We start from the raw sequence: 27,247 nt of genomic DNA, 5'->3' as shown, positions 1-27,247 counted from the left end.
TATTCTATTTTTTTGTTTCTTTTTCGAACGAAGATGAGAGAAAATCAAAGTACTCGAAAATCAAGCAACACGCTTATAACATATAAATACTCGTTATGTCGCGTCGTCATCGGTAAAACTAAACTCCAACGACTCTCCGGGAAGCTGTATAACGCAATAAGCCGCTCATAAACGGCTACACGATAGGTTGTAACCGTAACAGGGAGCTCGTTATCGAGAGGGAGGCAAATCGAGAGAGCGTATAATGTAAAAGGCACGAAATTCTCGAGTATAGAGAGGGGTATTAGTTGTTACGTCATAATGCAACGATACAAAGGGATGCTGCGACGACTGCTTTTTCCTCCAACAAATTTCCCCATTATTAATACAAAATTATTGCGAAAGTTGCGATGCATAGGTGTACGCGCAAGCGGAATATCTTTCTTATATATAATTCGATATAATATTAACGAGTACAAATCGATCGTAATATTTTTCCCATAGATATTTCTAATCGCGCGATATATCGAATTCCTTCGAATAATTAATATCAACAAATCCATATTATATATGTATATATTAATAATTCATTAAATTCGGAGATAATAATTAACGCGAAACAAATGCATAAATTTTCTATCAATCCTGTTTGGGGTTACGTACGAATGACTTCATTATCCGTTTCTACATCATTTAAGTTACTAATATTCCCACGTGATTATCCTGCTAGCCCTCTTTTATGGTAGTATAAGTTATTTATCGAGAATTTTTGCACGGCTAATTATCCGCGAACTCAATAATATTCTCCATTGTTACGCATTACGCGTATATTCGTAACGTAGTTGATAATTAGCTGCAGCCGATGCAACGTTAACCTTGTAAATAAGAGAGAGAGAGAGAGAGCCGTAACTATACTCGTACGATAACTAGATCGATACACTCGTTGCACCCTCGCGACAAATGTCTCACGAGAGAAGAACGTTGTAGAACGCGTACGATATTCCAAAACGTCCACACTTTTCGTGGACGTTTAATGAGCTATCCGGAGATGGTTATCCAAGCCGTCCACGAGTAATATATCTCTGCTAATTATGACCAGAAGGTTAGATATTAACGCGCGGAAATGTGCTATTTTGCGAGAGAGCGTTAGGATCGTGCACGCGAGGGTGGTTCGCGTTGCGGTATAAGGCGTAGCCGTCTAACCGTAACCGTAACCACCACTTATCCTGAGTCAGTCAGCGTAATTGGAAAGCAGATACCGTCGTCGTCGTCGTCGTCGTCGTCGTCGTCGACAGAATGGTCAAGCTCGTGCTACAAAATTGCAGCTTTATGTTTCTATACCTTTCGAGACTCGTGTAAAACTTTATTCGCCACTGACGAGTATACGCAGGTGGTTATCGTATAAAATTATTAACTTATTCATTAAGAAAAAAAGAATCGCGAAATAAAAGTAAAAGGTAGTTCGTTGTTTCGTTCACCGGATCGCGAGGAAATAAAAAGAATAGAAAAAATAGGGGATGATTCTTTGATCTCGTATAATCGCAAAAAAGGTTAGTTCTTGGACTATTTTGTCTGTTTTGTGTCCACGTCAAAGGACTACGGTATATCTACGGTAGATATTCGCGCAAGATCGTCTTCGTTCGCTATTCGGTTACGTTCACGAGGCAAATATTTGTTCGAAATTTTCTTCAACGTAATTCCCAACCGCCAATATTTTGTCTCCATTCCCGAGTACTTCCCGTCGAAAACATCCCTGGGAAAATATAAACTCGAGCCGCGTGTTCGAGAAAGGAATGGTTGTGGGCTCTCTCCGAAAGTGGTGGGATCGACCAGGGGAAAAAGAAATTGAAGCGAGAGTGTCGTTAATTCAACGCGTACCACCTGGTAGCCGTCGGCTCAGATTTTTCTCGAATATTCCATTATGTTATCTTTCTTTTCTTTCTTTTCGTCTCTAAAGAAAGTATCGCTTTTGTACGAAATGATATCGCGAGGGTGCATCGTTGATAGGCGATCCCCGATCGAGTACTTCCAATGGAAAAACAACTCGGACTCGTCTACCCGATTTCGAGTTTAATCCTTATTACGAAACATATCTGTTAATTAACATGTAGGTAGTTTCGGCTAACGCAAATAAACACCGACACCGCCGACACGGGAGTTGGCTAACGAGAGGACGACTCGCGACTACGAGAAAACGCACCGCCATCCGTATCCCTGGGCCAAAGAGGGTGTGGCTTTGCGTTCTACTCGACGCCATATGTTTTACAGACCCGCCACTCCACGTTAATATGATCTCTTTGCTACTTTGAATTAGTTCGAAGAAAGCTACTTTAATGTATAAAAACCTACCCTATATATTTATCTAGGAACTTTTCATAACAACCTTTGCTTTGGCTAACTTCTAAATTATATATTTTAATTAATATGACCGAAGTAGAGAAATGCATATGAATAAAAACTTGAGCTTTTAAAAAAGATATAATACAAATCTATCGAAATATAAATGTAAAATATAAAAGCGCGATACGAAAGCGTCATATATATTCTATATACGCGTACGCGCACGGCGATGTTTCCATTTATATTTGATATTCCAAATCATTTAATTAGATTTTTTATTCGCGCAAGATTCGCGCCGCGCCGATCCAATGAAATATAATTTAACGAGGAAATATATATAAATATTTTCAACTCCACCGATGGTTTATTCGAATTCTACAGAATATTTCATATATACAAAGAAAGGATTATATCGAGAGCTTATGTTTCTAGCTCGTCGTTGTTCACGAAACAAGCGATTTTCGATATACTCTTTCTACGAGAAAACCGAGAGAGAGAGCTTACTTCCGCTTTTCCAACGCTCGTTTTAACAAATTTACGAGCGTTTTACGTGGTCGAGAAAAGCTTCTTCTTTTGCCGGTCTTGTCATTTTATCTTTCCCTCGTTCGTACCTTTCGTGTCCCAAGAATTTCGGTCGAAGGCCGAACGAACGACGAATCATCGTTCGATATTTTTTCTTTTCTCGAAAATACTTTTGAAAATACTTTTGAAAATTTAGTGCCTGGAAGAGCTCGTACTCGTGAAGATTGGCAAAAACGATACTTTCGATTTCGCTCGTTCGTATCTGTCCGCGGCAGAAGGTTCACGCGCGATCAATTGTTTCCACGCCATTGTAACTCGACGCGAAGACAAAAGTATAAGTTGGGGCTTCGAAGTTAGGCTCACGTATCCTTGCTTCAATTTGATCTTGGAAGGTGGTATATCGTTGCGAACGTTCTTGCTACGTTTGCTCAAAGTCCGTTTCCATGATGAATGGTTTTGTTAAAGCGCTACCCTGGAACCTCGACTGACAAGATACAAAGTTATAGCTCCTATCGTCTACAGATCTACGTGCGCCTGCTGCTTGTCTTAAATTCCTCCCCGTTCCTCCTTGCTCCTTCTCTACTATCTTCTCATTTTCTCACCCCTTTCGCGTATCCTTCCCTGTTTGCCGTTTCATCATTATTCTTTCTCCAATTTCATTCGTTATATTTAATTCCTACTAACTACATCTCATTTGGATATTACAAATTTAGGAAAATAAAGTTTGCTTGTCAAATATTTAGAAAAATTTCACGTATTCCTAGATGAAGTCTTTCCTCTCTCTCTTTCTCTCTCTCTATGTACACGTATAAGACTTTTATTATTCTTTTCTTTTTTTTTTACCTTTTTATGCTTCATATCTTTTAGCTCAATGAGACAGACAGCTTGGCTCTTCTACGGGATCTCGTGCACGCGCGATACTCGTTCCGAGATTTGGAGAAAGACTGGTATTTTCTTTTTCTTTGTAATTTTGATTATAAATGAAAGAGGAGGGGAAAATTAAAAGAGAAATAAAAAGAAGAAGAAGAGAAAAAACATATATATACCCGGGGATCGTACGAAATTTGAATTTAATTAAAATCTCGGCTCGAGTTTATTAAATAAATATCATCTAATCGTAAAGTTTTGATCGCGCTAATGCCGATAGAATTTTGGGAGAGAAACGTCTACTTACAATTAAAACCGAAACGTTTTCCCTTCTTTATTTTCCATTCTTTCGTTTCCAAGCTCGGCCATATCCTGATCCGATTAGGCATTTCGTCCAGGTTCCCTAGGAGAGCTGATAAGAGAGCTGATAAGAGCCGATGGAAAAGGTTCTAATTTAGAAATCCTTAATCCTTTCTTGCTGGCGGACATTCTGGACTATCCGGTATTATGCGTGCTCTCCTCGACGTTTTTACCATGTCGCTGTCGTGATTATCCTCTTTTATTTCCCCGGTTTCGTATATCTCTCTTTGCTCGAACAATTGGAGGATTCGTTAGTTCGGAGAAAATAATTCCTTTAAAGGATCACTTCGGTTTAACTCGAATAATTGAATAGAAAAGCATAGGTTAATAGCGTCGATCGATAGAAGAATTTCAAAGAAAACCATTCGAAAACGTATACGAGTTTGAAACGTCGTTCCATCCAACGCTGCTACTATTACTACAATTCGTTTGTTCCGGTAATTAAAAACGCGTATCGTTTACATCGCTTAGGTTTTTCTTTCGAAAGACAAAAATAGGCAGATTTCAATATTTAAATTGAACAATTTCGCGTGTATAAGTATATGCGAAGGACTCGTAAAAGATTTCGCCGCTCAGGTTGGATAAGTGCCAGCACGAAAATTCGTTGCTTTAATTGGGACGCAGGAAAATTATTGGCAAGTTTCTGGGGAGACTCGTCGACTCGCTCGTGCGTTTTCCCCACTTCGATTATAATCCCGGCGCGGTTTAAACTAGATTTAACAATACAATTTCGCCATTCTCCCGGGGCTAAAAAGAATAATTCGAAAGGGAAGAAAAAATTGCGTCTGTGTGCTGCGAATGCTTTTTCATCGATTTCAAACTACATTCTAATGAATATCGTTCTTAACAAACAACGATAGTATTATTGTTTCGAGCTGCATTATAAGCGCGATGTTAGCTTTGATAAAAATATCATTTTTCTCTATCAAATAAATATTTTCCATTGAAGAAAGATGCAAATATATATATTATATTCCGTTTTCAAAGTAAATCGCAATTAAAGCAACAACCACGTGGTATTTAATGACGATGGAAAATATGTATTTTAGATTCGATTGGAAATTTAATCGAAAAGAAATTTATCTCGGATGCTTTCGACGGTTGTTCGGCACTTTTTATCCTCGATATTTGCTCTTCGTCGAAGATTTACGGTCGAGAGTCTTTATAGAAAATATTTTCCAAGGAGGAGGAGGGGGGTGGCGGGTTAGTCCGTCCTTTTCGTATCCATTCCTCGAGAAGATAAGGCGATGAGTTTCCAAGTTTCCATGCGGAGAACTAATTTGAACGAAATAATCTCGCAATATTGACGAAGGAAGAATACGATTCTTCCGTAGAACTCGTTTGACTATCGCGTAACGAAGCTGCGTGCACGCCACGCATATATCTAGTCGCGTTCGTTGCTTTCATATCAGGAACGAGGATAGTTTCAACGAGTAGGATCGATGCTACTCGCGCTGTTTCGGTTGGCTAATCGGTGTATCTATGTTATAACCGCGAGAACAATCGGGATAAAGGGATCGCGAGTAGGGTAGCTTCCACGTTATACAGAGGAATCGCGCTTATCGGCAAGGCTATTCATTAAAATTAGAGACGGCGAAAAGGAAAATCCTAATTAAAATGCAATTAGAGAAAGCACGGAGGGTGACCGATAACGGAAATGGCCCGATCATACGCTTTAATAGCATTAAACCTACCAAACCCATCGATTTATCGATCGATTAACATCGATCATCGTTAATAAAAGCGTTAAAAAAGCGAATCGACAAACGCGTTGTCTCGTTTATTGGCGCTGTAACGTCGATAGCAGTCGTTTGGTACGCGTTCGAGCACACCTTTCAATTTAATGTCGCGCGATATTTTAGATCTCACGTTTCGCAATTTCTCTCATGCCTCATTTCATTTCTAAGGTAGTTCCTTATCACCGGATTTCAATAATATGTGTGTGTGTGTATGGGTGGTCCAAGAACGAAGAGATACGAACGCTTTTAAATCCTAAGAGTCCTCGCGAACGAGCACGTTCCAGAAACGATCGAGCTCGAAAGTGTCTCGAAGGGTTTACAAATGACGTGTATTCGCCACTTTTTCCACCTATCTTTTATATCTACCTATGTATGTGAGCCGTACCTTATACGGTGGTGAGATAGCAAATAGGGTTGGCTCTACCTTGGGAAACTATCGGGAGTATTATCGATCGGAGAGACGAGCGTGATATTCCAAAAGTCACGAACGTCTTTTTTTTCCTTTTTCCCTTCCCTGTGCCTTTTTTCCTCGATCCGTCCAAGAAGCAGCAACGTTCTTTTTACGAAAGAGCCCTTCCCCTTTCCTCCTTAAGTATTTACGATCGACTACAATAAGCGCCCGTGTTTTTTCTCTCGCGGATGACTGTTGATCTTTTGCACCCCCTTGCTTGGATAGGCTCTAATTTATTTTACGCCAATTTTCCGCTCTTTCTTTTCTTTTTTCTTTTAGGGAGGGATCTCGTCGGTGTCCCAGGTTTTTTTTCCCCGAGTATTCTACGATCAAAAAATGTTCTCTAAAGATAGAAAATCGTCTCGCGCGTTTCTTAATTATCCCTAACTGGATTTCACATGGACTACGAATCTACAAGGTTTTCGTGGTCGATCGAGAAGAAAGGTCGTTTGGAATCGTGCCAGATATCCTGTAAAGCCATAGAAGTTGCATCGAGTCTCGGTGCCACCGGGACTACGCCCTGACTTGCTCTCGTTTTCAAAACTACCACCCTGTCGAAGGAAGATGTATGTACACACCCCCTTTGGTCAGTTCATCCGTCATCGTTCTTTGCTTTCCTCGCGATCCTTTTGATACTTCTTTATAAACCACCGTTGGCCAACTAATTTAAACAGCTTTTCCGAGCATTCGATACAATATCGTACAATTTTTGTTTACCCGAATAATATCTATTTCGTTAAATAGTTAATAATCGAACGAATTGAAATGTAGGTATGTATCGAGAGGAAGGTGTGACAGGCTCGACGCCTCAAAATCAATTTCCATTTGTGCCGATAACGTAGATATCGCGTTTACCGATACGCAGATATTAAAATCGAACATTTTCGAATTGCGTCCTACTTTATATTTCGTGGACTAAATAAATTCCATTAAAGACGATATTTATGAATATTATTATCGTTTGGATACGTTTTCATTTCAGTTTTTTTTTTTTGATGTATCCCCGTTATGGATCGAATCTGTCATGTCTGGCTGTTTTGGTAAATTGAAAGCTGCTGATGTGCGATGTCAATTCTAAGGGAACGAGAATCGCGTTGAATCGAAGTTCATAGAAGTGAATCTGTTTATCCAATTACAATAGCATTATTTCGTCCCCGAACAGGCATCAAACGTGGGCTCGAAATGTCAATAGCATTTTGGAACTAACGAATGGCGGCGCGTGATGCTTTCGAATCCGTAGGAAGTCGCGATCGTTAATCGTTACCTCGGTGGGCCAGCCGCGATTTACATCGTGGTTTACCTACATGCGACCCGCGACAAATTTCCCCGAGAGATCGAGTCGAAATGACAGATTCATTTTATCCTATTTTACGGGATTGGACAAAGGTTCAAGTTTCTCGTTATTGCACGCATTATTTAGGTAAGAATAGTTGGGAGTACGGTGCATCATTAATAAGACTATACACATTTTTAGTCGCGTTTTCAATAAAGAATGTCTTACGATCGCTATCCGAGATATTTCAAAGTCACGAAAACAAAGCTCGCACCATCTTGCGACGTCACGTACGCCGAGTATCCTGTCTCTTAACAATGCTAGGTGGAAAACACTTTAGAATGAATTTGAATCGCGAGTCGATCGGGGTTGAGTAGAGCCCTACCTAACCCCTTAAGGTGTTAACGATAATAATAGTAATATTAGCGGCACGTAGGCGGATTCGACGAGCCAGACGGGTCGTATATCCAAAAGAAATAACAGGAGGAATCAAAGGGATGAATCTTGTAAATGGTATCGCGACTCTGTCTTACCCCTTGGAAAAAAGGGATAAAAAGAATCGAGGCGTTGCCCGAATCGCAGGGATTTACGAGACGCGATTCGTAATAGAGACGAACCGTTTCTACGCCGTCGGAATGAATTTGGAAAGCGACCGAGCGAAAAGCAAGTTGGATGATAGGAAGGATGATAGGTGGAAGGATGTTAGGATAAAGAAGCCTTTCTGTTTCGAAGAATAGCTTCGACGACACCGCTCGCCCCGTAAATCACACATCAGCGTTGATTGCTCTTAATTTTCTTCGCCTACGTGGCTCGAAATTCAACAACTTATGATGGCGTATAAGGTAAGCTCCAACGTTATCGGACCTTTTTCCGCCCACCCTCGCATATAGGGTGGGCGGAAAAAGCAGATAATAACTCACGGGCAAAAGTTCTATACTCTTGGCGAAGAAAATGATTATGCCATCTCACCTTGTACATCCGTATGGTCCACTGAAATAGGGCCAGACACCCTAAATTAGGAGTAGGGAGGGGGGAATTGATCTAAGGGTAAGTCGACGACGCTCAATCGAATGGTGCTAATATTTTTGCAATAGGATCCTTCGTTTTTGAGAAAAAGGGTACAAAAATGGCCTTATCTTAGAATCTAAGCATGTAATCGAAAAAAGTTTCATACAAAAGTTGTACAGATAAATGAAGTTTTTTTTTCTTTATCTCTCTTTGTAGCATTTATTTCTTCTCGTTTGCTAATCTTTCTATATTTTTCTCTCTTAGGTAAAAAGCTAATAAAACTGACAAAGATTATTCCTGGGACAAGAAGAAGAAGAAAACTGAGAATAAGAAGATAAGGAAACAGAGAGAAATTTAGTTTCGTAATATGGGACCCATTTCTATCTTCTTTCTATGGTTTCCTGATACTAGGAGGATAATCATAAGACATTCAATGGATCAACACACACAATGGATCAACGACATCAGTTTAAGAACACCGTACAATGTTTTTATAATTAATTATTACAAATTACATGTTATTTATCTTAAAAATCAGATCTACATTAAAGAAATGTAAAAAAAACTTTCTGTACAAGATTGAAATTTTTAAAATATACTTAAATTAAATCAAATAATTTGTTGAATTATTTATATTATGAAAAAACCATTCCTAAACAAAAAATCCAAACAGGTAAACAGAAAAAAAGATATAGAATAATGCAACGTTAAGGTAAGTTATTTTTTAGTTAATTTAGTAAAATCTCCGAAATCGAGATACTTCCTCGCACGTCATGCGATCCTGTTACAAAATTAAATTTTCGACAAAATTTCAAAGTTTTCTCGAAAATTGAGATCGTTAACAGGATCACATGATGTGCGAGGAGGTATCTCGATTTCGGACTTTTCCAAGAAATGACGTCATCAGAAATTCCAAGAAATGACGTCATTTCCAAGAATTTCAGATTTTTCCAAGAAATGACGTCATTTCCAAGAATTTCAGATGACGTCATTTCTTGGAAAAATCCGAAATCGAGATACCTCCTCGCACATCGTGTTATCCTGTTACAAAATTAAATTTTCGACAAAATTTCAGTCTTCTCGACAAAATTTCAAAGTTTTCTCAAAAATTGAGATTGTTAACAGGATCACATGATGTGCGAGGAGGTATCTGGATTTCGGACTTTTCCAAGAAATGACGTCATCGGAAATTCCAAGAAATGACGTCATTTCCAAGAATTTCGGATTTTTCCAAGAAATGACGTCATTTCCAAGAATTTCAGATGACGTCATTTCTTGGAAAAGTCCGAAATCGAGATACCTCCTCGCACATCATGTGATCCTGTTACAAAATTAAATTTTCGACAAAATTTCAAAGTCTTTTCGACAAAATTTCAAAGTTTTCTCAAAAATTGAGACTGTTAACAGGATCACATGATGTGCGAGGAGGTATCTGGATTTCGGACTTTTCCAAGAAATGACGTCATCGGAAATTCCAAGAAATGACGTCATTTCCAAGAATTTCGGATTTTTCCAAGAAATGACGTCATTTCCAAGAATTTCAGATGACGTCATTTCTTGGAAAAGTCCGAAATCGAGATACCTCCTCGCACATCATGTGATCCTGTTACAAAATTAAATTTTCGACAAAATTTCAAAGTCTTTTCGACAAAATTTCAAAGTTTTCTCGAAAATTGAGATTGTTAACAGGATCACATGATGTGCGAGGAGGTATCTGGATTTCGGACTTTTCCAAGAAATGACGTCATCGGAAATTCCAAGAAATGACGTCATTTCCTAGAATTTCGGATTTTTCCAAGAAATGACGTCATTTCCAAGAATTTCAGATGACGTCATTTCTTGGAAAAATCCGAAATCGAGATACCTCCTCGCACATCATGTTATCCTGTTACAAAATTAAATTTTCGACAAAAATTCTAAGTCTTTTCGACAAAATTTCAAAGTTTTCTCGAATATTGAGATTGTTAACAGGATCACATGATGTGCGAGGAGGTATCTGGATTTCGGATTTTTCCAAGAAATGACGTCATCGGAAATTCCAAGAAATGACGTCATTTCCTAGAATTTCGGATTTTTCCAAGAAATGACGTCATTTCCAAGAATTTCAGATGACGTCATTTCTTGGAAAAGTCCGAAATCGAGATACCCCCTCGCACATCATGTGATCCTGTTACAAAATTAAATTTTCGACAAAATTTCTAAGTCTTTTCGACAAAATTTCAAAGTTTTCTCGAAAATTGAGATTGTTAACAGGATCACATGATGTGCGAGGAGGTATCTGGATTTCGGACTTTTCCAAGAAATGACGTCATCGGAAATTCCAAGAAATGACGTCATTTCCAAGAATTTCGGATTTTTCCAAGAAATGACGTCATTTCCAAGAATTTCAGATGACGTCATTTCTTGGAAAAGTCCGAAATCGAGATACCTCCTCGCACATCATGTGATCCTGTTAACAATCTCAATTTTCGAGAAAACTTTGAAATTTTGTCGAAGATTTAATTTGAAATGCAGATATTTAAAAAACTGAAAAGTATGATTTAAAAAACATAAAGAAAGGATGGGGCGTGCCACTTCCTCGCACATCATGTGATCCTGTTAACAATCTCAATTTTCGAGAAAACTTTGAAATTTTGTCGAAAATTTAATTTTGTAACAGGATCACATGATGTGCGAGGAGGTATCTCGATTTCGGACTTTTCCAAGAAATGACGTCATCTGAAATTCCAAGAAATGACGTCATTTCCAAGAATTTCGGACTTTTCCAAGAAATGACGTCATTTCCAAGAATTTCGGACTTTCCGAGAAATGACGTCATTTCCAAGAATTTCCGAAATTCCAAGAAATGACGTCATAAAGAATACCTCCTCGCACATCATGTGATCCTGTTAACAATCTCAATTTTCGAGAAAACTTTGAAATTTTGTCGAGGAGACTTTAAAATTTTGTCGAAAATTTAATTTTGTAACAGGATCACATGATGTGCGAGGAGGTATCTTGATTTCGGACTTTTCCAAGAAATGACGTCATCTGAAATTCCAAGAAATGACGTCATTTCCAAGAATTTCGGACTTTTCCAAGAAATGACGTCATTTCCAAGAATTTCAGACTTTTCCAAGAAATGACGTCATTTCCAAGAATTTCCGAAATTCCAAGAAATGACGTCATTAAGAATACCTCCTCGCACATCATGTGATCCTGTTAACAATCTCAATTTTCTGGAAAACTTTTGAATTTTGTCGAGGAAATTCCGAAATTTTGTCGAAAATTTAATTTTGTAACAGGATCACATGATGTGCGAGGAGGTATCTCGATTTCGGACTTTTCCAAGAAATGACGTCATCAGAAATTCCAAGAAATGACGTCATTTCCAAGAATTTCGGATTTTTCCAAGAAATGACGTCATTTCCAAGAATTTCGGACTTTCCGAGAAATGACGTCATTTCCAAGAATTTCCGAAATTCCAAGAAATGACGTCATTAAGAATACCTCCTCGCACATCATGTGATCCTGTTAACAATCTCAATTTTCGAGAAAACTTTGAAATTTTGTCGAGGAAATTCCGAAATTTTGTCGAAAATTTAATTTTGTAACAGGATCACATGATGTGCGAGGAGGTATCTTGATTTCGGACTTTTCCAAGAAATGACGTCATCAGAAATTCCAAGAAATGACGTCATTTCTTGGAAAAATCCGAAATTCTTGGAAATGACGTCATTTCTTGGAATTTCTGATGACGTCATTTCTTGGAAAAGTCCGAAATCGAGATACCTCCTCGCACATCATGTGATCCTGTTACAAAATTAAATTTTCGACCAAATTTCTAAGTTTTCTCGAAAATTAAGATTGTTAACAGGATCACATGATGTGCGAGGAAGTGGCACGCACCATCCTTTCTTTATGTTTTTTAAATCATACTTTTCAGTTTTTTAAATCTCCGCATTTCAAATTAAATCTTCGACAAAATTTCAAAGTTTTCTCGAAAATTGAGATTGTTAACAGGATCACATGATGTGCGAGGAGGTATTCTTGATGACGTCATTTCTTGGAATTTCGGAAATTCTTGGAAATGACGTCATTTCTCGGAAAGTCCGAAATTCTTGGAAATGACGTCATTTCTTGGAAAAGTCCGAAATTCTTGGAAATGACGTCATTTCTTGGAATTTCTGATGACGTCATTTCTTGGAAAAGTCCGAAATCGAGATACCTCCTCGCACATCATGTGATCCTGTTACAAAATTAAATTTTCGACCAAATTTCTAAGGTTTCTCGAAAATTGAGATTGTTAACAGGATCACATGATGTGCGAGGAAGTGGCACGCCCCATCCTTTCTTTATGTTTTTTAAATCATACTTTTCAGTTCTTTAAATATCTTTATTTCTTAGAAAAAAGGGATTAGGAATTGTTTTTTCGTAATATAAATAATTCAACAAATTATTTGATTTAATTTAAGAATATTTTATAAATTTTAATCTTGTACAGAAAGTTTCTTTTACATTTCTTTAATGTACATCTGATTTTTAAGATAAATAAGATATAATTTATAATAATTAATTAAAAAAACGTTATACGTTGTTCTTAAACTGATGTTGTTGATCCATTGCGCGTGTTGATCTATTGAATGTCTTATGATTATCCTCCTAGTATCAGGAAACCTTGGAAAGAAGATAGAAATGGGTCCCATATTACGAAACTAAATTTCTCTGCGTTTCCTTATCTTCATATTCTCAGTTTTCTTCTTCTTCTTATGCCAGGAATAATCTTTGTCAGTTTTATTAGCTTTTTACCTAAGAGATTTATTTAAGAAAAAGAAAAATATTAATAAAATATTAATAAATTTATTAAGCTTACTTCACAATAACGAAAAAAAGAAATAAGAAAGCAAAGAAAAAGAACGAAGAGAAAAAGAAAGAAAGAAAGGTAAAGGTAATTAGCAGCATTCGATTGAGCGTCGTCGACTTACCCTTAGATCAATTTCCTCCTTCCTACCCCCAATTTAGGGTGTCTGGCCCTATTTCGGTGGACTACGTAGCTCCGCGTCGAATCGACAACTTCTTCCATTTGTGTAGAATTATGTTATTATTTGTAGGCGAAATGGAAGAAACATTGAATCAGGAATAAGAAGGAAAAATAATGTGTCATTGTTTGTCGAAAGAAATGTTGAACGGAAGAGGAAAATTGTTGTTGGACCGACTAGACTGGCGCATAAAATGAGCATATAGTCGCGACGTTTGGATAGATAGGAAAACGAGTAGAGAGAAGCTTCGTAGACGAGAAAAGACCGGAGCTTTTGCGAGTAAGAAACGTCCGTTTAGATACGTGACAGGCATTAACGGACTGCGAAAGATCCTCCTACCGACACACGAAGCAGCAGCAACCAACGACTCGGAGCCACTTCTCAAAACTCCCTTCTTCTCTAAAAGTGAGCTCCGCGGATTATTTTTCCTTCTTTTCGTTGATTTCGTTCTCGCAATTTTCTCTCGGGCGGAGGCAACCGCGCATCGAATTTCGAAAGGGTTTCTCCCTATCGTTATTTACCTGTACCGCTGGAACCGATCCTTAAGTGACACTTAATTAAGAAGAGAAGAGGATCAGCCCGCGGAAGAAAACAAAATGAAAAAGTTGTCTGTTATGGTCGACTAGTCGAGCCAGATAAATTGGATAACGAAGCAGCAGGCATCTCCGGTAAAAGCGTTAGGAAATATGTAATTAAGACGTTTTGCATTAACGAAGATATCGATCCGATAGAAACGGATGGAAAGGGGATGGAAAGAAGAATAATAATCAAGTAGAAAACTCCGTTGAAAAGTTTTGATTGGTTACGCGTTTCCTCGACACTCCAATTGCCAAGAATGACGATGAATACTATTATTATAATAATATAAAAAGAAGTCTAACTCTCGTGAAAAATCCGCTATTAAATGTAATTGCGAATGAAAATCTTTCGTATTAATTTGGGTTTAAATAACTGGTCTAACCGGTGGACAGCTTACTTAGACTCCTAGTGGAAATCTGCATAGCGAATAGCGGAGTGAGGAGGATTGCTTCGAGTTGACGCTTCATTCCTCTGAACCGGTGGGATAACGAGGGTGTAAAGTACTCGCATAGTTTGGGCAAGTCGTCAGTCAACAGAGAGAACGCTTCTGTCATCTCATCGTATAGCTTACCATGCTCGGCTTGCGTTAAGCTGTATAAATGTTATACATAAATAGAGAGAACAGGGAGAGAGAAGGATGAACTTTATGATTTTAAGAGAAGAGAATCCTCGGTACGAGCAATTCTTTCAAACCAGATTTTATCGACCAAATTTCTCTTAGCTTAGTATGTATGTTGCATGAAAAAAAAAACGAAAAAAAAGAAAAAACAAAACGTTTACTTCTTTTACAAAATAATTCGCGTGCTGTTCTACTCGAAACAATTTCTCTCTCTCTCTCTCTCTCTCTCTCTCCCACTCGCCGCTGACTACCTGTGCGCTTTTATTTTCATAGAATTTTATTCTCATAGAAAACTCGAAATGGGTGGCGTGATTTACTACTCCGCTTTCCATTTTTTGGTCCTCTTTCGATACTAAATCACAATATCCTCGCAACATTCCGCTCGTTTATTTGTTCTATTTTCGGGTATCCTCCCTCGGTCTCTCCCCGATTCGTACCTTTGGAAAACAATTTTCTGAGAGCGTCGTTCATTCGTTGGAATAATGCTTATTACGTTTATAGAGCGTAAGGGTATCGTACCGAGGTGTCAACGAGCCGTGATAATCTACAAGAACAACGTACACTGTCGATGAACGAGTGCCATCCAAATATATATTTAACGCGTAATTGCAAAAACGAGTCGGCTCGCTAATCGCAACGCTTCTACCATATTAACTACATACTCCGTGTTTCGCGTTCGATCGCGTCAAGTATAATAGAATCGATGGAAACGATAGAAATGATCCTTGAGATGAGAAGAAAAGAAGAAATAAATAGCACGCGATGAATTTGAACTTATGTTTTCATCGGCGATTAAGGATTTTCATTTGAACGCGATTTACCGATCGCTATTTTGCACTATATCTATATTCCTCGCGTAGCTTTATTCCGAACGACGAAATAATCGAATCAAAGATTGTTAAACGATCGAACGGATTATTTTTCAACGAATTTCGTATAATCCGTAAATCCGAAAGTAAAATCGATATAATTAAAAATAAGTATTAATCGGTCAACAACGTCCAACGGTGGTCCAGTAAATTTGCTCCGATAGATTTTAGATGGTCGAGTAAATTGGACATTCTATATACCGAATATGCTGATTCGTGTACTCCTCCGGGTATCGTTAATCGTCCTGACACGCTCTAATTGACGTCGCTCGCACCGAATTTGTACGCTTTTAAATATCCTAATTCTGACAATGAGCGTTCCGGTGTGTAGCGAACTCGTGCTGACATCGCTCTCAAACCTTTATATCGCGTACACATTTATTTGTCCACGCGTATGGAAATTACAAACTACGATTTCAATCGTCTCTTTTTACTATTTGTTCGCCGTTCGTGTAACGAGAAATACAGTTGCCACAATGGAATACGTATTATTATTATTGCAAATATTTTTTATTCGATGTCGAAATATATTCGTGCTCTAATAATAATCATTTATCGCTCGATAATACGGTGAACAAATAAATGACAAATGTGGGCCCTATGGAGAAAAATTCGACGTTGTTATAATGTCGTTTTGCGAGCTATCCGACAATTGCTTTCTTTTATCTTCCTTCTTATCATTTTTTTGTTGTACCTTTAGCAAAGATAAGTGAAATTTCTCGTTAACCCTCAAAGGCCAAAACCATAAACGTTAAGCCACGTGGAAACGAAGGACAATTCGTATAATCCAACAGGCAGTCGCGGGAACGCACTGTACTGGTCTCTTGGTAGAAAATGAAGAGAAGCGAAGGAAGAAGGAAGAAACCAAAACTGCGGAGTTTTTTCCTACCGGTATAAGATGATACGAGACGGTGGAAAAAAAAAAAAAAGAAAAAAAGAAAAAGGAAGAGAGAGGAATTGAAACGGAAGAAGGAATTGTATGGCCGGGAGAGTGAAAGAGATGGAAAGATTTTTCAGGAAAGAGCAGCAAACTTCTTTTAACTACCCTCCTCCTTCCTTCTAACATTTATCTGCTTCTTCTCCGTTGGGAGAATGGATATTTCAGAAAATTCACCTACCTTGAAATATATCTTATTTCGGCTAGCGATCTTACTATTTGCTCCGATTAAATGATTTCAAAAATGTTGGGAAACGATTGCGCGCGTGTTCCGACCAAAGAATTAATCAGCGTCAAGATTTGCACCTTTTCCTTGGCATTTTATACGCGACGAGATCGATCGCTCTTTGCATTTTTATTTGTTTTCAAATCGCGCGCCACCGGTTGGACGAGTAAATATGACGAATGATTTAAAAAAAGAATATTGCTTTGTATATATTATATTAAGTTTTGATATTTGGCGAATGTCGCGCGCGGTTTTATTTCGTTTGAACAATTTATTCTCCTCTTCATAGTCCGTAGCAAATCGGATTGTTTCGAGGTTGCCGTTAAACCACAGATTTGTTAGAGTTCCTACGAGAGATCGGGAGTATAGATCGACGATTGCCGCACGTTCGCTATAGCGCTTTAGTTTGATTTTTGGCCAATTTCCGGAATGGAGCTCGGTCACCGAAGTTCTCCCCGGGGAGAAATTCGTTCGATGAGTTGCTTCCTCCGATTCCTCCTACGAGTCCAATACCACCGATTTTCGTTAACCAGCCCTCCCTCGGTCTACTTTTAACCCTTTCTATGAAACACCAACGCTCCGATTGTTTTATTCTCCCATATATACGTTTGATAGCGCGGTAGAAGTCATTTTGCAACGCAACGGTAAAAAAGCGAAGGATAAAACATTTGTTCGAAATTGGAAGGAGTAGCGAAAGGGACTTAATGCAGTTTGGAAACACCCGGTGACTGTAGTGTTCTTCCACGGGAAGGCAGGCAATTTGGCGTGTAGGGTGGGGCAAACGAGTAGGCAGGCTGCAGGGCCGAAGGGACGATAGGGGCTAAGGGGGAATTGACGATTTCGGTTCGCGGACCAATCCGCTTCGATAGTTTCGTTCGATCTGAAATTCGTGGTAATTAGATCAGTTAATTCGCCGGCGAGTCCGTGACGGCAATCCGAAAGGAGAAACGCGAGGAGGACGAGTGGAATCCGCTCCGGATGACCGAGTTCGAGTGGATCCTCCCAGAAACGGCTCGTCACCGAGATTCAAAGGGAACATTTTGCTAACCCGTTTACGATCAAAGTTATTTCGATCGAAACCTCCAATATTGTTGGATTACGAATAAATAATAGACGACGCTTAGAAAGAGATGGAAATGTATTTTATCGACGGACAACTCATTTTCCATCCCTGGTTCACCGACCTTTAAATCAGTTAGGAAGTCAGTCGGGCGGTCGAACCGAGCGCGAAAAAGGGCCAATCAGAAAGGCGGTAATTACTTCTTTTGCTTTTCCGATAAAAATTTCTTATCCGTCGTCGGGATCGAAAGTTTTAGATCGAAGCATCGAGAAGCGCTATTAAATTACCGCGTCTCGAGAGTTACGTTTTATCTAGGGAACTCTCTTCGTCAATTCGAACGGAACATTCAAACGGAACATTCAAACGTATCTTTTCTCTCCCATTTCTTTCATTTTTATTCTCTTTCCGACCCCGACTCGTCCTCCACCACCACCACCACCACCTATATTTCTCGTCTTCCCTTTATTTCCTCCCGAGCAAAGGATAGAATTTAATAAGAGGTTTAGTATTTCCAACGCGGCCAAATTAAAACTTTTACACCGTATTACCCGACTAGTTTAACGTTTTCATCGTTGAGTCGTGTAATCGAGAAGTTTATACTTTACGAGTAGCGTGATCTGAAAAATCCGCCAGAAGCGTTGCTAATCTCTTTTTTCTTTCTCTCCATTCAACCGTGGCGAATATTTTTTTCAATAAATAAATATCTTTCCGCAAGCCCGAGCATCGAAAAAGACTCAATTTACGAGAAGCTCTACGGACGAGAAACGAACGAACGAACGAACGAACCAACCAACGAACGAACCAACGAACGAACCAACGAACGAACGAAGAAAGAATGGAACGAAGTAATCGTGTGTAAAAATGGTGATGCTGAGAACGCTATAGAATGAGATAGAAAGAGACCAATCGAGAAGAAAATCTTTCGGAGATATCTATTTGTACATTTAATTTTCTATCTCCGCACCTTTCTTTCGTCTATCTTTATTGATCCATTCTACATATACAAATATGAATATTCGTAATATCACGCACATTGATACGCGTTTAATCAAGCGAGAAAATTTCTTTATGCCTGTACAGGTCGTCGAGATATCGAAACGTAACTCGATCGTAAGATACAGTTGGTTCCAACTTAGAAATCTAGATAGATCGTATCTTGTTTTACTATCAGGAATACAAACGATTGGAGATCGTACGAGAAGAGAATATTCCGAAAGATATTCGCACATAGGTGCTTTCTTCCGTGACTTTTTTCCCCAAACGGAAAGAGGGAAAAGAGAGGTAGGTCGATGCTATACATACCGTTCACTTTTATTCTCTCGATTCTTTGGACTTTTTGCGACTGAAAAGCCAGGAGGGATCGAAGCTTTCCGGCTGGTAGCCCTCCCAGTGCGGCCTTTCGAGCAACGCTCGGACAAAATCGAAGGCAAAACTCGATCGTGGCATCGGCCGAAGAATAGCACGGGTGTACGAGGGGTGTACGAGGGGGGAGGGTAGCTGCAGTCGAGCTTGCGCGCCGATTTATTTAGCGAGATTTAGCCCGCCGGTTTAACCATTCGTTCCCGATCTGCTTTCCGACCGTATTGACCGGACCCCGCCGCAGGGACCCACGCCGACGACAAAACACCCATTGCAAAAAGCTCCTTCGAGCCTTTTTCGAAAGGTTCCACGACACCCTCGTCGATTCATTTCCCATCCAATCGTTCATTTTTCCTACAAACCATCCTCCCTTTCCGTCCTTTGTATCCGTTGCGCGTTCCTTTTGCTTTCGCACTTTTTCATTTCGATTTATTAACGAAGTTTCATCTCTCCCATCTCTTTTAGTCGTAAACATTTTTACGAGCGCCAAGATTACAACAACAACAACAACAACAACAAAATAACGGACGTATTCATCTCCCTCTCTCTCTCTCTTTCTCTTTTGTTCTTCTCGCAATTCCGAAATTTCAAAAAACTTTGTTATTCTTTACGATCGCTACGCAAAGTCATTAACTATATAATAACGCGACTTCCAATACAATAGAAAAAGTAATGAACGCGGGGTAATGGGTAAAAATATAATAATCGAGCATATTATGGTAGGAGGATTTTTCGGGGGAAGCGTTGGCGCTAATGAACGGTCGGAACGGGCCGTGATTTTCTCGGCGACCCCCTTTTAATGACGCGACCGTAGGAAAAATAACGGGGGACAACGCGTTTTCGTAATAAACTGCTCGCGATATTGCGCGTGAACGTTTCTCCCTCGTTCTTCCTAAAAACAATTTCATCGTCCACTCATCTTTTCTCCGCGAGACACCGACAAAACATGCCAGGGAAAAAAGACCAAAAAATAGACTAACGAGGAAACAACGATTTGTTGCCTCGTACGAATTTTCCATCGATCTCGTTCATCGTTTAATGACATATTAATAGAGTTAGAACTTTTCCAAATATTTGATCACTCTTCGTTGACTATTTGAATTCCATCCAATAGAGACACGTCAACGAATCTTTTCGTTCGCGATCATTTTCATGGAAGAAAGAGGCTGAGAAAAGGAAAGAAAACTTCGAATCCTTTGTAGGAGATTTCGGACGCGTGCCAATGGAAGACCCTGATATATATCTCAAAAGAAGCGTCACCTCTTTCAACGATGAAAGACGTTTCAGGAGGAAGGAAAAACGATTCCACTCCTTTTCATTTGGCTAGCCTTTTTTCCAATTGTTTTAGCAAGCTTCGGCTATTGAAAACTATCGAGTATTTGACAAATTTCCCACTCTGCTTACAACTAATATTTTTCTTCTTTTTCTTTTTTTTTTTTCTTTTTTAAGAGAACCAACGCGATAGGAGAGATTATTAAAAATAACGGAAGGATCGGTTGATAAGATTTTTTAGAAGAAGCCAATCAAGGGGATGAAGGTTGAGGAGCCATACGCTCGTCTCCGGTCTAAAATTGACAGACGGGCGGGAGAGGGAGGGAGAGAGAGACAGTTGGACAGAAATGGCGTGAGAGGAAAGGAAGAAGAATTCCAACACATTCGAACAAACCAACGGAGGTAATTTTCTACGGCAGCTCGAGCCCGCGTCATTCCTTCTTTTTCCTTTTGCCCCCTTTTTCATTCCCCATCTCTTTCTCCCTGTTCATCTCGTGCGTCTACCCATCGAGAAAGGAAAAGAGAGGCGACGGAATCGTAAGTGTCGTAGAAGAAGTTCCCAGAGTGCTGGAAACCTCTTTTCTCTCTCTCTCTCTCTCTCCCCCTTTCAGTCCCTTTTCTTATCTTATATCGAGGTAGAATACTCGGCGATACGGATACTCATTCCGAGTCTCCGTGTAGTGGAAAGCGGGTGCGCGCGCGCGCGATCCTTCTGTCAACCGTATAACGTTTTTTCTCGTCCGTGTAAGGTTTCCGCCAGTGGATGTACGCGGAAAAAGTGGGGCTGGATCGAGATAATGGTATATAATAGTCCGGCCAAGGAAGGCTGGAACGAGTAACTTCCGAGCGGATTTCTGTTTCCCTTTCTCCTCGTCTCTCTCAACCCGTTGGTCCCGCTGCCACCCAGTCGCAACCCCGATTCGCCCACTAGAATTTTTCTCTCCCATTCCCATCCCCGCTCTCTCTCTGCACCTTCTTCTTCTTCTCCTTCTTCTTCTTGTCTCTCATCCTTTTCTATCCCTTTTTTTTCTTCTCTCTATTCTACTCGCGAGGATATCTAGAGCGACTTGGTAAATTTAACTCGAACTCGCGAAAGAGAAATATCACCGAGTATTTGCAAATGCTGCCTACATTTTATGATACGCGGATTTCCAGGCGCGCGGTATTTTTATTATAATCATTATTGTTATTGTCATACTCAACGTCGTACTCGCGATATCGTTATTATTTCTCGGTGAACGTTCGACGAGCTGTCACGCGAACGTTTATCTCGTTTATTATCGGTCATATTTCGTAGCACCGCGCGGGATAATTCGCCAACGGGCTTAATGCGATAATAAAGAGAGATTTCGCGTTCGCGTTATTTTCGTGAAATCCGATACAGCGGCATTTTCTAAAAACTAATCGAAGCGATAATCGATCGAAATCATTACGCGAATGACTCGGTCCTTTATTCGGACTCGCCAAGTTTTCGAATAAATCGTTTACGCAAAGATAGCATGTAGGAGTGCGCGAAACCGATAGGAAACTCGCTCGAACGAGGATAGTCCAACGGTTTATTGGCCATTTAGAGTCGAGCTACTAAATTCTTCTCGAAGTTGGGCACTTATTGCAGTCGTCCGAAGCTTTTCACACGAGGCAAGTACACCGAGCGTAACCGTCACCGAGAACCATAAATTTTCTTACAATTTACGAGACTACTACCCAACGGGGAGGGAGAGCGGTCTTTCGACCTACGAAACAACGAGAGAGAACTTTTCTTCGCAACCTTTTCCGCAACGTTGACTCGCGACCTGCGACGACGACGACGACGACGACGACGACGCCTAAGTTCTTTCCTTCCTTCCATTCGCGAATAAGCTTCGAACATTTGTCGAAAATTGTAATAATTGAACGATCGTTTATCGATCATATTTATCGAGTTAACTGAAAAATGACATAATAAATATTCCTTACTATTCAATCCATAATATGAAATGGGGGATTATTTCGCGAGCCGTCTGCAATGCGTTAATAGGATTCAACGCGATCTACGATTATACATATATGATTAATCTTCCATGTATTTATCACTCGAATAAATATTTCTATTAAATAACGCGACAATAATAACTCACAAGGATGCAAACTCGAAGCTCGAATGAAAAGTAATAAGCCTATTTCGATATGGCGGAAGAATAATCATCTATCAGAAGAATTCGTATTCGTTTGCCGGACGCGAGCAGATATCGATAGAGAGTTAACTTCGATTGAATCGGAGTTTCAGGAAGAGTGCCAATTTGTAAAACACAAGCGTAACCTCTTACCCTTAGGAACCCCTGTCGAAGCCCTTTTTACTTTCGCCCTCAACGGTACCACCCATAATACGATTTGGTTCAATGGCTCGTAAACGATCGTGTCCACAGTCTCTCAGGTTGTTTTTTATCCGTTTTACTCGACTCAGATTTATCGCGGAAACGGAACGTCCGGATGCCCGGGCGATATAATAAATCGGTCGCTTAGAAATATTTGGGTCGAGCCTCGACGACGACGACGACGACGACAATGCAGCGTCCGTTCTCGTTCCAGCTTTCTTTTTCGTTTTTCTCTTCTTTGCCGACAGCGAACCGTGACCGATTCAAAGATTCTCACCAAAGAGATTGTAGCTACGTGCTCTCTCGAGTTACGATTAATTTTTCACCTTTATCTACCTCGACGCGATCATCTTTTATTTGCTTTTTCTTTTTCTTTTCCCATCGTATTATACGATACCACGGGATATAGTTGTTTGTTTGCGAACTTTAGAGAACGGAAAGAAATGAAATAAAAAAAAAATACGGGCGGGTGTAAAAAGTCATACCTACTTCTTTGACGCGGTAAGGAATAAAAATACGAGCACAAATGTGCTCCTAATCGTAAAGCGTCCGAGCGAATTTCGGATCGAAACTTAGACTGCGACAAAGTAACTCGTTAAATTTGCAATAATAGTTTATATTAGTTAAGAAAATGGAAGAACATTGTGTGTGTGTGTGTGTGTGTGAGAAATTTGAATTCATTGGCATTTAGGGAAAAAGAAATGGAATGAATTTCTCGGCTCGTAGGTTACTCCTCTCTTTGGGAAAGAGATCGAAAGACGTTCTTCCTAATGTTCTTGATTTTCTCGAAGAAATGCCCGAGGGAATTCTGCGAATAGCTTTCCCGTTAGGCGAATAACAAAAATGTACTCTCAATAGCTATGGGTATAGGATTAACGTCGATGAGCCCTCTCGTTCTGCCATTCAATTTAGTTCCACACAAATAACAAAGGCAAAGGGCAGGCTGGAAAGAGGGATGGGGAAGAGAGATTGGACGGACGGACGAACGAGCGAGCGAGCGAGCAGAAACCGTGTTTGCTCTTCCCTTTGGCTCGCGTTTCAACCAACGACTTTCTTGCTAGTGCACGCGGATGACTAAATTTGCCTCGAATCATTGGCTAAGCTAAAAGCGTCGCTAATCATTCGCGATTTATTCCGCGCATTCGATTTTACCATTTCTATCTTGTTTTTTCTCTCTCGATACAAATTACAAACTTGACGGAATAACTTTTTTTCTTCTTTTTCCACGCGAGAATTTGATAGAAGATTAAAGTTTTCGATAGCCTCCATTCTAATTCAATCTAATATTCTAATCCGTACTCATATTCATTGTAATTCGTGGAGTAGTAATACCTAAAAGATCGTTTCGAAGGGGAAAAGTTTATTGGCGAACTCGTCGAAAGTTGTGTCTATAGAATGGAACGATATCATCGTAATCATTGTGCGTGGTTCGTTCCGATTGCAGAAACTTCGTCAAAGGATCGAACGTCGAGCATACATTTGGTCTTTGAAACAACTCGAATTGCAGGATATTAAGTCCTTCGATATGAATTTTCGTGCGCAGATACGAACATGGTAGTTCCCGTGCCGCTAACATTAACGCCCTTTTTTATTATGACCAAATTGATATCGATTTTTGAGAAATAGAGGGAAAAAAAGAGGAAGAAAGTAGAACGAGGAATGGGATGGGACTCGACTCGACTCGACTCGACTCGACTCGAATTAATTCGAGTTTTCGAACAAACGAATGGACGGTTCAAAGAGGATACGTCAAATGTATGCGTTCGTGTGCCTGTATTCGTGGGTTAGTGTACCTCTATGGAACAATAATTTCAACCAGAGCGATACACGCTGACCGTGGAAAATGCCTCTTGAATGTAACGAAATTTTATGAACCTTTCCGTTATTTTATTACTAATATTTCTATGCTACATATTGTACGTTACCGAAATAACTATTTCTTTATTGCACGAGAATGAAAAATAAGAGCCGAGCGATTAACGATATTACCGATATTCGTTTCAACGACATTTTTCTCCTTTCAATATTACAAAATATAAATTTTATACGTGTATACATATAAGTACGTATAAATTTGATAGTACAACGGTGTTGTTCTTCTTTCCTTAAGTCGTCTTGCACGTAATAATTAACTTTTAAACCAATAGCTACGGATAGGGTGCAAGAAAATTACCCATCCGTGAGCACACCGAAGACCATGCCAAAGACTTGCATTAATTATACGCTTCCTACGTAGAAATTTTCGAGTATCCACCTTAAACGTAAAAGCTGCGCATTTAACGTTAACCGTATAAATATTTAGTCGATGGTTTACGTCGTAAATATTTTCTAGGAAACGATTCTTTTCTCGATTCTTTTCGCCAATTAATTATCGTCAAAGTTTCCACGAATGAACGTTTGAAAATTTACGTTGCCTTATGAAATCTCGAAGGCGTCATTTAAAGAACGTTAATAAATGAAGTATAAAAAGACTCTCGGTAATCTCTATCGATCTTGTTTCGAGTCTGCGAGTAAGGAGAGGAGAGAATTCGTAGCATTAAAAGACGTCGTCTTTCCTAAGGGAGGAGAGGAAAAAACAATGAAAAGGAAAAAGTATCGAAAGGGCAGGGACAATGACCGCTCGACAATGCGATCGATCGACTAACTCGGGAAATGTGTTCTTCAAGAGAGACGTCAAATCCGCTCGATTGATCGCCGTAAACGATAAGCTTGCGCAGGCATTGATTTTCAATGGGTTCCATAAAGTTTCCGATCGGATGAACCCGCGAATACTCTGCCTTCTTCTTTCTCTTTCTCTTACGTTCTTAATTTTAAAAAGTGCTTTCATCCCTTTTTACCGACATATTCGAAAAATGTTTTGCGGTTGAAATTCTTTTTCAAAGACACCGGATAATAACAAAATATCGGGACGTCGTCTCATCAAAGGAAATTTTATATATATGTATACATTTTGAAATATATTAAATACATTTCGCGTGGGTGCATGGAAAATCTGATACGCGACGTTTTAATAAAAATGCAATTTAATTAATATAAATTTCAGTGATATTTTTTATCGCGGTTCCAACTATTCTCAAACATAATTCCATAATGTTTCCTAACGCGTTCGCATAATTTCATTTCCAGGAAAGAGAAAAATATATAAGCGTGGCTTAATACAAACTTTGAAAGTCAATATTTCATAGAGTTACTTTTGTCTCATATCATATTCTGGCATAAACCCACAGAGTTTTGTTGTTGTTCGTTTAAGTAATAGTTACACGTTGAATATTCGCAACGGTCGAAACGTGTACATAGGAATATCGTAGCGTAGTACCGTATAAGGGATTAGAACAAATACATATATTTCATTTAAAACATTTTGTCGTCAAATGGTCTTAACGTACTTTTAACGAGTTTGTTAAAATAATGATATTTCCTGCTTGTTGGAAGACAAGTCGAGAATAATTCTTGGAAAAATGTATTTCGCTGTAAAAATAAAACATTATTTATGGAAAAAAGAAGATTCGGAATGAAGCAATCGTCCGACGTGACGAGTTCGTAAAAAGAGAGAAAGGAAGTTGGCAAAATATGCATGGAAATCCGAATAAGCTAGCTTATTCGACGTCCCCGTTAGTTTCGTCCGCGATGGCTCTCCCACCATGGCCATACGCTTATCGCTGAATTATACGCTCGATTTTTCTCCCAAGTACGAAACTCTCCAATAACTATAATTTCCTCATTACGCAGGCACGACGATCGATTTACATCTCTTTTATATTACAGTTGCCCATCCTAGCTTACCTATTAATATATCCAAATTCCTAACGAGAGAATAAAATATATGTATTAGAAGAAGCGTATTTGACGCGCGGCGCAGGGGTTGTTAGTATTTATTTATACGATAATATCGAACCGCAAATTATATCTGCTAATTAGACATACATTATAGTAATATGCATACGCGTTAATCAGATATTCTGCATTTGTCAGGAATTATATCGGTTAATTACTTTGACCATAATTTTACACCCAAATGTTTAGCTTTTCAAAGTTAGAAAGTGACTCGCAAGATAGCGTAGAATAATAAATACTATTTTTCGTTTAATTGAAACGTTCGAATGAGATCCTACCATCGTCATTTTGGAGATAATTGAAATTGTAATACGTTATGGCAGAAGACAGCGGTCATTGTAAGACCTTTACTAGCAATTGTACCTTACTAACTGACCGGAGATTAGAATCTGTTGCATACGCGTTGCATTTCGGGTCGATTCCTTAGGGAATCTATGCGACAGCTAATTTCGTGAAACTACGATGTTCATGATGAGCATTGATAATGGCCTAGCATCGGGTTATCAACTTAAACACTCGCATAAATATCTCACTCGAGACGTTGTCAGATTTAGGCTTCGATTATCGCCATTGAACGTCGC

At 39.3% G+C, this 27,247-nt stretch overlaps 1 protein-coding gene and 1 long non-coding RNA gene across 12 annotated transcripts in view; both read right to left on the bottom strand.

Moving 5' to 3' along the window:
- LOC122518188 (neuroligin-4, X-linked-like) overlaps positions 1-27,247 on the bottom strand; it is a 170,143-nt gene that overhangs the window by 74,449 nt on the left and 68,447 nt on the right. The gene's annotated exons all lie outside the window — the stretch shown is intronic.
- On the bottom strand, positions 13,272-14,310 carry LOC122518194. The gene is made up of 2 exons (XR_006304008.1): positions 13,504-14,310; positions 13,272-13,327 (listed from the first exon to the last, which is right to left on the bottom strand). It is a non-coding gene; the product is annotated as an uncharacterized LOC122518194 (long non-coding RNA).

This window comes from Polistes fuscatus, unplaced genomic scaffold (assembly GCF_010416935.1).
Source record: "Polistes fuscatus isolate 324 unplaced genomic scaffold, CU_Pfus_HIC Scaffold23, whole genome shotgun sequence".
Lineage (NCBI taxonomy): Eukaryota > Metazoa > Arthropoda > Insecta > Hymenoptera > Vespidae > Polistes > Polistes fuscatus.
This window is presented reverse-complemented; position numbering and strand designations above follow the sequence as displayed.